The sequence below is a fragment of the Parus major genome, chromosome 4 (assembly GCF_001522545.3).
Source record: "Parus major isolate Abel chromosome 4, Parus_major1.1, whole genome shotgun sequence".
Lineage (NCBI taxonomy): Eukaryota > Metazoa > Chordata > Aves > Passeriformes > Paridae > Parus > Parus major.
Window position 1 is genome coordinate 59,422,404 of NC_031771.1, and position 12,031 is coordinate 59,434,434.

The window sequence follows — 12,031 nt, forward strand, 5'->3', positions numbered from 1 at the left end:
AAATGACTTGAAGAATTTCACTGCATGTGTATTTTCCTTGATTAGTAACAGGTCTGAATATGTATTTCTTTAGCATCAAGTCAAATTTTGATTATTCCAAGCCAGCTGCTTCTCAGGGTACCAAAAAAAGATTCTATAAATGATTTATTCACATGATAGGGAAAGTGTGCTTCTTCCATATCCGTATGAATTATTTGGGATTGGAACTAGATGGTCTTTAAGGTTCTATCCAACTCCAAATTAAGTGAAAATCTATACACAGATCAGGACTATAACAGTCTGTAACCCTGAATCCACCAAAAGCTTGATTCAAAGCTATTCCTTGAATAGTTTCTGTACTGTAATCATTCTTTGCTCTTTCAGTGATACCTCTGAGTCTCCAGTGAGTGCACAACACAGCACTTTCATTCCCTGTAATAACCATAAAATTTACAAAATAATAAATTCCTGAAATGGGCATTTGTTTGCTCCTCCTGTATTATACAGCCAGGACTTCCTTCCCAGGTAGCACACCATTGCCAATCCCTTGAGATGGAAAATTTAGGGCCTTGCCTTCCACCTCAATTTTAAGCCATCCCTGGCTCAGCAGCTCCAGAGAGTTGTCCAGATCAGGAACAGAAAAGTTCTGGTCTTGGTCTTGTCTCTGCCCTCCCATCACTGTGGCCTGCAGAACACAGGATTTCAGCAGCAGGATAACGAGTCCTTGTTGCCAGGAGATGATATCCATACCTCGGATTTGCAGATGCCTACCTATCCAAGCATGTGCCAAATTACATTTAACAGTGCCAGAGTCATAAAGGAGTTGAATGCTAATTCCAATCTCACACTCTGTCAAGATGAAAACACACTTGAGGGATCTGTTGACGTTTGGTTCCCCGTGCACACCCCAATCCTTTTTTCCCTTGCTGTCATTCACATCTTGGCTCATTTGCATCTTGAACATAATGATAATCAGAGCAAGACTACAGGGCATGAACTCATTCCATATTTACCTCCTAGTCCCAGAAATGTGATCAGTTCCCATAGTGAGAGCAGATTTCAAAGTGCTGCCACTTCAGCACCTCTGTGTCAGGTGTCTTTTGACCTCACAGTAACTCTGCAGGGACTTGGGGTTTTGTCAGCATGAGCTCTGCACAGCTTACCTGTAATTATGAATCCATTAACTTAGTACTGTTCATGACATGTATTTTTTAATTTATAGATGTTTTAAAGATAATTACTTAGTTTCATTAAAAGTAAATCTGAAATGGGAATGCACTGCTACAATGGTCATATTTCACTTTAATAAAAAGAGATATTGACATATTTTAGATGCAAACAAACCAGGGAGCTATAGTGAGTATGACCACTTAGGCTGATTGAAAGATGATTGAATAATGGCCATATTACTGGGAGAAAAAGTGGCTTCCCTCTTGAAAAATAATTATGTTTTTCTGTCAAGCTGCAGCAAACTAGGTGGGAAGCTTAGATTGTTTTGCTCAGTCAAAAGATGACAAGAGTATGGATGTAGATCTGTAGATTTAATTTAGGTTCATTTTTTAATAGAAAACTGCTACTTTTAAACAAAGGCAAAGTTAACTCCAAATTCACTGAGATGTTGTATTCAGATATTTAAATATCTTCCTCCATTCTTTGCAGCCTCAACTATTTACAAAGTTGTAAACTAAAACAGTTTTGTTATTCTCCCATAACTCAGTTTTTAATTGAATGTATTTCACCCACAAAATAATATCACTCTGGCTCCATCGGGAGTATAAATAAATAATCTAAAATTTATTGTGTTCACAACCAATGATTTTCATCAGTTACACAACCCTGCTCCATTTTGCTCCAAAAGACATCAAACATTAGTCTCCAAGGATATGGCATCAAATGACCGGGCTCTTTGATTTCTCTTGGGAAATCAAAAAGCAATAATATTGGTCTATTCTCCTAGAGTGGTCAGGAGTAAAGTTATTATCTGTGTTCAGATAATAACTTTCAGAATGTGCCATCATTTTCCATCATACACGCTTCCATTCCAAGCAGCTTAGAAAGGGAATATTTTATCTTGAGGTTTCTTTTTTTTTCTACACCCTGAGCAAATGTTAAACAAGATTATGGCAGTACCTGAGAAATGAGCCCTTCTCTCTCCTGGCTTGCAAATCTGGTATCCCTCATCACAGTGTCTTACTGGGGGCTGTCTTCCTTCCTGTTTGCCAGCTCTGGGGCTGGAGAATTGCAGGTTAAAATCCAGGTAGCTTGGTTCTGTAATAGCTCTACAGAAAGAGGTGCTAACCTGGAAGCTACACAAGTAAAACCACCAATTCAGGCAGTGAACACACTGCTACTCTGCTGTGCCAGTGCTATATTAATGATGCAGCATCTCACAGCTGCAGCAGAAGTTCCTCAATTTGAATGGAGCTAAAGGTGAATCAACTAGTTTAGATATAGAGGAATTAGAAATTAGTTCAAAAGATCCTCTCAGACTAATATACCTGAAAAAACTGTGAAACATTTTTCCAAAAACTGCTCCAAGCAGAATGTGAACTTTGTATAACGATCATGATAGATGTTTTACCTTTACAGTCTGATTTCCCAAACCAAAACTCACTTGAAATGCCAGAGAGGATCTCAAATGTCTTGGTTTAATATCAAGAGAAAATGAGATCTGAGAAGTCACTGGAGGCATAGAGCTCTGGCAGTGTACTGTCCCCTAGAATATATTATTACAAATTATCAGACAACTTTGCCACTTCAGAACTGAATGCGTGGCTAGCAGGGATGTAAACAAAGGGAGCTTGCTAAAAACCAGGTTATTGGACAGAAGCTGAGCATCACTGGGGCAAGCTGCCTCTCTGCCCTCCCCACTGGAGGCATCCATCTCCCCACTGGAGGCATCCATCTCCCCACTGGAGGCATCCATCTCCCCACTGGAGGCATCCATCTCCCCCCTCACGCTGCTGGCTCTGCACGACAGTAGAGGCTGCTGGGTCACACAGCAGAGCTTTGATCCTCCACCACAGGACCCATGGCAGTCTAGAGCCTGGTTCAGGAGGTACCTGGAAAGGAAAGGAAAAAACCCACAAGGAGAAAAATCCGACCTTTTCCAGAAAACTGGGTGTTTCTGAACCACGCCCCTCAACATGGGAAAGGTATCTCCTATTCTGAGTCTTCCTACAATCACATCAAAAGCCAGCAACAAACCTCTTGACCAATACATCCCCTAAGCATGGAAGCTGGAACCTGTTCAGTGTAAGATGAAGATGATAGAACTTGTCAAACAGATGTGGAAGGTGGCAGATATCTTAAAGGGAAAAAAATGAGTACAGCAATAAAACAGTATGACAAAAAATATGCATGCATAGGGAAAATTGCACTTTTTTTGAGTGGCTGGAATTCTGGAATGTCTTATATTTCTATGCTTTTCTTTGACATCTTGAAATTCTTTTAATATCTTTATTCAAATTAAACCAGTAATTTCCTTTATAGATATCTGTCAGACAGTAAAGTCTATTTTCTCTGTATACTCCATGTATACAAAACTCGTTCATATTTCAGTATTATTAGTTTAATAAAAAAAATAAATCAATTACAAATAGCTTCAAAACTGACAGTGAAAGCACTGAAGTTATAATTTGTAGAGTTTTGGGATACCTCTGACCCGTCTGAATTGAATGGGGCAGCAAAAGTGGACTAAGATTGGGGAACACTGCACACGTTCCAGGGATTTTTTTAGTTTTTTTTAATTGTAGATTTTTAAATAAAGAATTGATGAAGAAAAACAGATTTCTTTCACATTAGTCAAAACAGAAGAAACTGAAAACAATGAATATTAAACACAGCTAGAGTCTCTGCTAAGAAGGCACTGCCTGTGAAAGGTCCATCATTTTCAAGACTTACAGCAACACAGGGGAAAGGTTATCCTGAAACAAAATAGCTTCCACATCCATCTCCACACAGGTTTAGGAAGGTTGCCAGGATGCTCATGTGTTATAGAGTAGTAAAATTCTTTCTGAAGGAGGAAATGCAGCAGTTTGCAGAATATGTTAGACCTAAGGAACAGAAAAAAATTAAACTGTAACATCTTCATGGACATAAGAACAGAGGGAGATCTCATCAGTAAATTATTGTTTATTTTTTAAGTTGTTCATCAGATATGAAATCAGTGATATCCACTTTAAATGAAAAATTGAACTGAGTGCATTTAGACAAAGAGATCTGAATCTCCTAGGAAATGAAATTAGAGGAAATAATATGGATGACTTGTAGATGGCAGCTTTGCATTATGGTATATCAGATATTTAGCAATATCACTGCTGCCTAGCATGATAGTTTTCTGCATATAAGTCACACATGACCATTAGGCATGATCCTCCTGTGAAAGAATGCTATTGCCCTATTTTGAAAATATAGCTTAAAATTTCTGAACAGTAATTCCAAAAAACCCAGCACCAAAATACTGTGGCCATCCGTGGTGGGTTATGTAATACCTGCATTTCAGAGTTACCAGAGGGTTTTGTTCCTGGAAGAAAAAGCCAAAGAGATGATTTTGTTATTTTTCATGGCTTACTATCTACAACATAAGTAAGGTGAACACCAGTGTTAGGGAAATAATACTCTTGTTTATCAGACGAAGGTCCTCTGTGCCTTAGGGGAAATTAGAACTGTATAACCTTTTGCAGTCTACAGTCAAACACAATTTTGGCTTCAGACCTTTCTGACTTCACAATTACTAATCTATGTTAGCATATTAATTACCAATTTCTACATATGAAGCAACACCTCAGCACATCAATTGTTCCAGCAATTCAATCATAAAAAAACTGTACATGCATATATGAAAACTAATAGATATAAAATGTAAGTTAACATTTTGAAAGTCACTTCTACATTACAAAAGACCAAACCATGGATTTAGGTGGTGCCCAGACCCCATAGTATGCCCTCAGCACTCCTGATGGGTGTCTGCTGTCTCCAGACAATTTGGAAATGCAGACCTCACTTTTTCACCTTCAAACACGCAACCAAATTTTGTGGAATAAGTAGCAACAGTTCGTTCCCCAGTGGGTTTCAGACACAAGGTCAGATCTCAGGAACTGATAACTCCTCAAGCTGAGTCATGCATTTCTAGCACTCCCCCAGCTGATGGTTACACGACAGAAAAGATATTTGCACTTGTTCAGCTCTCCAGTACAGTACATCAACAGGGATTATACCTGTAGATGGCACAATCCCATAGTGACTGTATTTGAAATAAATAAATAAGATCTTTCTCCACCAATTAATCATTTGAAGAATAGAATGTAAAACAAGTCTCAGCTGGCCTCTCCTACATCTTACAGGATTGTCTGTGAATGGACACATCAAAGCAATGACCCAAAGCAGTTAATCATTAATGTCATTGCCTTGCCAGAACACAGTGCACCTGCCAAGCTGCACTGCTCATTTTAGTCTTAATGTCTTGAGAGAAAAAGCCTTGTCAGAGGCAGATAGGTATTCTTACATATCCAACCCTATCAACTGCTTTACTTGGATGCACATTACTAATCCAAAGCCTGAAAGCTGTATTACAGCAACACTTACTGAATGGTAGCTGAAAGAGAGAAATCATTCACACTTGATTATTTTGCTCAAGAGCCCACAGGTCTAGAGGATGATCCTAACTGTGTTGTAAATTAAACAGCTGCTGTGATCCGATTGAAAAGGCTCAAGTGATTTAACCAATCACAAAAGCTGTTCATTAGAATTACAAAACAACAAAGAAAATCTTTGGTTGGTGACACACCATCATATTTTCAAATATTAAGCATGGCCAAGAGGACAGGACCCTGTATATGCTGTCCCTCTCCTAAGCTATCATGCATTCACACTGCTGGTGTTGTAGAACACCTATTCAGAAAACATAAACATCTAATTTGTTTGTTCCAGCCCTGAAGATCCCCTCTCGTTCCACAAATGAGTTTTTCAGTTCAGTCAAATAAAGGCCATTTGTAAAATGTTCATTTAAAAGAACAATATCCCTCTACCCATCACAATGACAAGTAGAAGAATTAGGAATGAGCCACAGATTGCTTTGTAAAACATCCCCAGTTTGTGAATCCCCTCAAGATACTTCAAATATGGTTTAGTTCTTGCTTATAAAATGTGCTTATTTTAACACCTTTCTTCATTTTGCAGTATAATTTATTATTCTGTTCACATTTGAACTAACACATGCAATATTTTACAGCTTTTTATTCTTCCTACAAGGCACAAGGACTGTTTTTTCTATCACTTCCTCATACGTGATTCAAATGGTAGCTAAGGAGACATTCATGATTATTGTCAATCAATATAAAAAAAGAATCAGACTCATATTTTCCTCAGCATTATTAGATTTATGGTCTCCTTGGTTTTATGAATATTTCTGCTGGGCTTATATCCATTATAACCTTACATCTATTATTGCTACAATATCATCTTTGAAGGAAGACACATAGAAAGGAATTCAGCAATGTCCTGTTTGGCCATTCACATAAAGCTTTAATAACTTTTCCATGTTTTTGCTTAATAATTCCATTAAAAGCATAATTTCTTGGATGCAGGCTGCTTCTAGAAAACAAAGTTAGAGTCTATTACAACATGAAATAAATATGTACTTTATGCTGTTATTCAGGGAACATAAAATATTTAAATTTTTTTCCACTCTAAGTTGTAAGGCATTTTGCTTATCTGCTGCAATTTTGTAGTAATTTTAAAAGGCCACAGACCTCTTTATAAATTGGATAATACAGTGCACTGCAGCCCTTCCACCAATAAATGCAATGCTATGCTCCCTGAAGTCAAGTGGATCAATGCCTGGTTCTACAAAACATTTTGAGCCTCCATAATGAGCACTGCTTTTCTTCATCACTTGGGTTTTCTTATTTCCTGCTCCATTTTAATGGCACAGCCAGGGAGATATTGTCAATGCAGAATCTCTCTCTAACACTAAATAGAAGGAATTTGTCATTTCAGTTAACAGTTGTGCCTTGTTATTTCTGGGCTTAGGGAGAAACAACAACTTCTCCATATGGTCAAAGTAGCTCTTTAGGAGTGATTTCCTGAGGAGAGAGTTTTGTTTTTCTTACTGGGATTGCATTGCCCATGAGTTTTGTTTTGCCTTCTGGTTTCATGCCAAGAACTTTAAAGCTGAGTGAAATATCACAAAAGAAAAACAAAAAAACTGTATCTAACATACCTTTCACTGTAAAATAGAGGTATTTCGATTCAATAATAGTTATTATAGAGGGGTATGATAAAATACAACACAAAGTACAATGTCCCTGTACCATATTCTGTGCATCTAGAGCAGAGTTGCTCTGGAACCCTGACAGTGAATGCTACATGAGCTGGTTCCAGGCCACACAACAGCCAAAGATGCAGCTTGCTCGACAGCACTTCTTTGAGTAGACCAAAAGAAAGACTTCCTAGAAGAGACAAGCAAGCTTGTCTCCTTGCAAACCTGACATCCCTCTGATCCATCAGGAATCCCCCTGCAGCTCCCATGTCTATAGGATGGGCCACTGGATGGGGCAATCGATTCCCAATCTTGGCACAACCAAGATATTGCACAGCTGCTCCTCTGGGTTTATCCAGGTGTTCTGAAAGAGAAGGAACAGATAGGATAGAAACTGAGGCCCCTTTAAAAAAGGCACTTTGAGAAGGATTTACAGGCCTGGTGAGTGAAAACTTCTGGACTGTTTGTGGACTAAGCCCTGCTCCTGCTGAGAACAGGAGCAACAACAGCCCTTGGTAATCCCACTGACCCTGCCTTCCTAAACCAACACTTTAACTTCCCAGACCTACTTGTGTCATTAACACTGAACATGATAAATGTTAATTGTAACAATTCTGTTCTATTATGGATTTTTCTTTGTCCATTATTTATTTAATTCAATTCAGAAATTTTTCTACATTATTTAAAAGGCACCTGTCTTCAGCTTAAGAGTAATGCAGTAAGACAACTGTAGAACAAGCTGAATTGATTGGAAAATGGATGAAAGCTGTTATATTTAATAGAAACTATTTTGTTTCTGAAATGGCATGTATATGTCACCATCCAATTGATTAATATTTGCAGTAAATCATCTTGCAGCTGATAGCTGTGGTGATGTGTTGGGATTCTTCTTTTCCAGGTCTTCAATGAAAAAGGGAAAGCTGGTCACAGTTGCAGTAACATAGAGCCAAAGTGTTAGATAAATTAAGTGATGAATTAAAGACCATGTTAGAAACACAGCTGAGAAAATTACTGGGAGGGCAAGCACATGACAATCCTTTGCAAAAACATTTATATGGATAAGAAAAGTCTCTGTGAAAAAGTCCTTAAGGTTTCTGCAAATAGAGCTGAGAGTAGTTTAACATGAAAACCTGCATCGGGGAAGGACAAACCAAAGCAAGGCTGTTGCCACACAGATAAATTTCAATGTTGTTCAGCACAGATAATTTTCCAAAGTCCAGGAAGGATCGTAAAGTTTGGTTTGTTGACAAGAAATAAGTTTGTAGGCTATGATATAAATTATTAATTAATTTGTGGGGACTCCTCTGAAATGGCAGAAGGAAATGCAGTGGCTGCATTTCATCAACAACAAATTGCTTAACCTTATTAACTAGCAGATAAGAGAGGCAATGAGCCACATGGAAAAAAAATAAGTTTAGGGGTTACATGCTTTAACAGTCAAAAATGTGAGTGAATTCACATACCTGCTGACATTTTGCTTACTGCAAAATTCTTAGTGCCACAGAAGGTAATGACATTTTTAAAATACCTCAAATTCAACAATAAAGCTGAAAGCAAATGCTATGTAGCAACTTCTAGAAACAGCTGAATATGTTTTGTAGGTGATGTGGGAATTCTGTCCCTCTGGATCTGTTTATTAATCTGAAATAGAAATTGCAGAACTGAACGAATGCTAGAGAAATAAGTCCCTGATCATGGTGGATATAAAAGACTGCCATTTCCCTTAGTAGCCTTGCTGTGAGGCATATTTTTTCTGTTTCTGTGTTTATCTGCTCCAAATATTCTGGCTATTCTAGGTCTGAGAAATGAAGTTAGTACTGAAAAAAAGTGAACTTTGAGTCTATGTTTTTACAGGCTCTAGAAGATCTAAACTTTTATGTTAAAATTTCTATTTCTTTTAATGCAGAATACAGGAGAAAAAGACTGAGATATTGTAGATAATCTCAAACTCTCAGTACAAAAATCAGAAACCACTTACTGGCTGCCTCTGGGGAGAGTCCAATATCCAACAAACCATTGAAATTGAGGCCAATTATATGTTCACATTCAATCCATAACAGAAAATGAGCTCCTGGTTATTATGGCTTATTTTCCATCTCTATATAATGATTTGACCTGGCCAGTGAAGAGACTTAAGTCACTAGATTTTATTTTGTCCAGTATGACTCACATTAAATTTCCATGGTTAGAGCAAGTTTACATGTAGATACTGACACTTCTGGCCCATCAGGTCAGTCATTTCCAACTTAAAACCCTCTTGCTGAAGGTACTGCTGCAGCAGAAAAGTAATCTATCACATTGTGATTATGAAGTGGAAGAAAAATATGTATCATTAATTTCCTTTGTGAAAAGGGCAGATTTTAAAAATACAGATTAATAAGAAAAATTAAAAGATCGTGGATTCTGATGTTTCACTGCTCCTCTCCAACCAACCCACATGGTGGTTGAAGGTCATTTTGAGTGTCACATGTTCTTCCACTGACTGTAGGGCTTCACAAACTCCTGTGGTAACATACAGGCAGCAGATGCATCTCTGCCTTCCAGAGCAGTGATAGCATTTTTCCCTGTGGGAAATATGTTCCAAACACAAACAGCAATTTTCTCAGCTGGTGAAAAAAAGCAGGTTAATATTTCTAATCTTGTCTTACTGTGTAGTTGAAGGATTAAGTTTTGGTCTGTGTTTGCATTTGCAGCCTAGTTAATCTCTATAGTAAAAGGCACACATGCACTGTTACATATTTCAGAGGTCCACAGTTTGTGGAAAAGTTATATATGTAGAAATGATATATCTAAAATACACGGTAAAAGCTTCAGCACTACTCACCAGGCACTATATTATTTCAGGGTGTCTTAAAATCTTACTGGAAATATTATAACTTTCTTAACTGGAGTCCTGGAAATAATTCTGCCATGAGTTCACTGGGAAGAACACAAGGCTCATGAAGAAGATGAGGGTCCATCTTAGATGAGCAAAGAGAGAATTCCCAATCAATGCTGGAATAAACCCAAAGACAAGATCATGAGGTTTCATTAAAAGAATTGCTCTAAGACATTCTGTGCCAGCTCTTGTCCTAGATTATAGCAACATAAATAAGAGAAAAAAACAGCAGCCATAAACAATTTTGCACTGAATTTGGTGTAAATTATATCATAATTTAATAACATCACCGAACAACTTTTTTTGTATGTGAAATATCCTAAGTTATCATTTCCAGTATCTCTCAACCCTCTTCTGACAGTTTTGATGCTCTCACTGTTTCATTTGCCAGTTTTCCTCCTGGGAATATATTTGTCATCTAAGTTTTATGACTTTCTATACTTGATACCATTTTATGCTTATGTTTACTAATAGTTCCAAAACTAACCTATGAAAATCAAATCCTATTTTGTTCCACTAGTGATTAGTTCAATCAGGTAGCACCAGACTCATCTCTACTGTTTCCTGATTTCTGTATTTCAATATTATTTTTATTAGGATTAATGCTTATAATCAAAAAGACAGCCAGGCTCCAAGTTTTTTTAAACCTGACTCAAAGTCAGGTTTTTAAAAAGAGCAGGTCCTTACAGAAGTGTTTGGAGTCCTTCACTATAATGCAAATGACAGACCATGACCATGTTGGACATAATAAGCCTGTTCTTGAAACACCTTATTTGAAGTGAATTTCTAGACTTCCTTAGAAAAGGTTACTATTGCTAATAAAAGACAGGCTTCCAGAGGCTTTTGTCTATCTCTTGGAGCTAAACCTATTTACAGCTGTGGAAAACCAGGACTACAGCACTTTGCTACTGTCATTAGGAAATAATTCTGCTTTCTTGTTTGCTGTACCTACCCCTCCTTCCCAGGAAATTATGCCTTATATACATACACTCTTTGTTGTTTTTGCAGCTTTCCTTTTCTCTGCAGATCTTTTTCCCTAAAGTGTGATCCTACTTCAGATGGGAGTCATCTTTATCATCGTATCCAAGCTCCCCAACCATCATTTTCATTCTGGATGCAATCATTAAAAAGAAATATAATCAATCATGCTCAGTAGCAAGTTTATTTAAAAAAACACCCAGTACATAATTCTACATGTCATCAAGCTCTGCTCAACACTTTCCAAAATCTCTGCTGTGTAAAGACTTCCCTTTCTGAGAATATTTGTATTCTCAGTAACAGCACAGTAACATGCTCTGGGGAAAACAGCCCCTGGTGCTCAGAGGAAAGCCACTGCTAAAGGAAGAAGTTGGTGGTGGGTGGGGCTTTTCTGCCGTGTTTCAATTACCCAGAGAATTGGAACAGGACTAGATTAACCTGCACATCTATAATAACATTGCAGCTAATGATCCAAGCCCAGGAAGATGGCAAATTCAATGCTTCATTGACTTAAGCACTCACAGCAGCAGCTTCCTATTCTGCAGAAGAGAAGTCAAGTCCTAGATTGTCCCTCCCCTCCCCTGGCTCCCTCTGATCCTATCTCATAAGTTGTTGCTTTGTAGAAACTTTTGTGCAACACTGAAGGCACCTGAAAAGCAACTTGACAGTGAGGGCTGTGGCAACTGTCTCTGATAATTGCCACAGTGCAATTGTGTTGGAAGAGGATTTCCCAGACCACAGGGAAGGATGCTGAGCGTTGTTCATTGCCCTTCCTCACCCAGCCTTAAGGTACAGACACTGCTGACTGCATCCCATTGCACACCAGGGTCAAAGGAAGGTCAACTATCATCTACAAAATAAAAGCAGAAAAATAATTATAGCAAAAAGCCAACCAGGAAAAATTTAATATCTGAAATGTTTTCCCTTTTACTTTG

The 12,031-nt window shown here is 37.9% G+C and overlaps 1 long non-coding RNA gene across 2 annotated transcripts; it reads right to left on the bottom strand.

Annotated features, from left to right (window-relative positions):
• Positions 1-1,558: 1,558 nt before the first annotated feature.
• Positions 1,559-11,589, bottom strand: LOC107202690. Of its 2 annotated transcripts, XR_004497186.1 has the most exons (5): positions 11,107-11,589; positions 10,065-10,234; positions 7,466-7,604; positions 3,883-4,034; positions 1,559-3,041 (listed from the first exon to the last, which is right to left on the bottom strand). It is a non-coding gene; the product is annotated as an uncharacterized LOC107202690 (long non-coding RNA). The 2 variants fall into 2 exon arrangements; XR_004497185.1 differs by having other exon boundaries at positions 1,559-4,034.
• Positions 11,590-12,031: the final 442 nt, after the last annotated feature.